Raw genomic sequence first — 1,316 nt, 5'->3', positions numbered from 1 at the left:
TTCGAGGTGAGTTATCCTCACTATATCGCTAGGGTTTATGGCACCAATGCCAACCCTTTTTAACGGATGGAAATCCGGGTAGTTGTCAGTTGTTATATGTTATGGGCCGGAAGGCAATATATGTTATGGGCCGGAAGGCATTACTATGTGGACCGGAAGGTCGTGGCCTGGAAAGGCGTATGTATGCATTTAGTATGTTGATTGATTCTTAGAGTAATGTTATGATAGTGACCGGTTAGACCGGTATCTTGTTAGAGTAATGCTATGATATGTGATCTGTGATCGATTGTTGTCTATGAACTGTTATATGATTGTTTGTTATGTTATATATGCATTTTATGCTTATGGGCCGGAAGGCAATATGTTATGGGCCGGAAGGCAATATGTTATGGGTCGGAAGGCGATTATGTTGTGTGATGGACCGGAAGGTCGGCGTGGGTAGGACCGGAAGGTTTACCCAGCAGGGACGGAAGTCCCCTGAGACACATGGACCGGAAGGTCAGGGCCTGGAAAGGCGTATATGTGGTTGGTATTCTGGGGGTATCTCACTAAGCTTTCGGGCTTACAGTTGTGGTTTTATGTTTCAGGTTCTCAAGAGTCTGTGGCAAGGCAAAGGCGTGATCGTACCATTCCTCGCGTTGGTGTTTTATGAATTGAACCTGGGAAATTACTCTGTTTAATAATGTATTGAAAACCTTTTTGCAACAATGTTAATAAAATGGGTGATTTTGAAAAGTTTTAATTGTTTTGAAATTTTGGATGTTACAGTTCAGGGGGTAAAGTGTAAGTTTGGAAAAGAAGGACTCAGCGAGTAGGAGCTTCAACTCGTCGAGTCGAAGCGTGTGTCGAGCACATGTTAAGTGACCGGACTCGCCGAGTCGGAGGCTGGACTCGACGAGTCCGTGCTGGAATGACAAACCCTAATTCCTGGGGTTTGCACCCTATTTAAAGAATGATATGCCTTCCTTTTAGCCTCTATCTTCCCTGAGTGTTCCAGAGAAACCCTAAATCGTGAAGGCTCGATTGTTGAGCAGATTGAAACATGGAAGGGGAAATTTGTGAAGAGAAGTTGGAGAAAATTGAGGATAGCATCAAGGGGGATTGTGGATCTGAAGTCTACATCAGTTTAGGCTCATCTTTGGGGTAAGAAGCCACTGCCTTAAGCCTTTTTCCTTATTGTCATCTATGGTGGTTGTTTTGGGGATTCTTTAGATTGGTTTGGATCCATTTCGGGTTTAGAGGTTAAATCTGAAGTTGAAACTTCAGATCTAGGTTGTAATGGAGTCATAAGGGCATAAAGCATCAGTTTTTGGGCT

This window comes from Lactuca sativa, chromosome 1 (genome assembly GCF_002870075.4).
Source record: "Lactuca sativa cultivar Salinas chromosome 1, Lsat_Salinas_v11, whole genome shotgun sequence".
Lineage (NCBI taxonomy): Eukaryota > Viridiplantae > Streptophyta > Magnoliopsida > Asterales > Asteraceae > Lactuca > Lactuca sativa.
Note: the sequence above shows the minus strand (reverse complement) of the source record.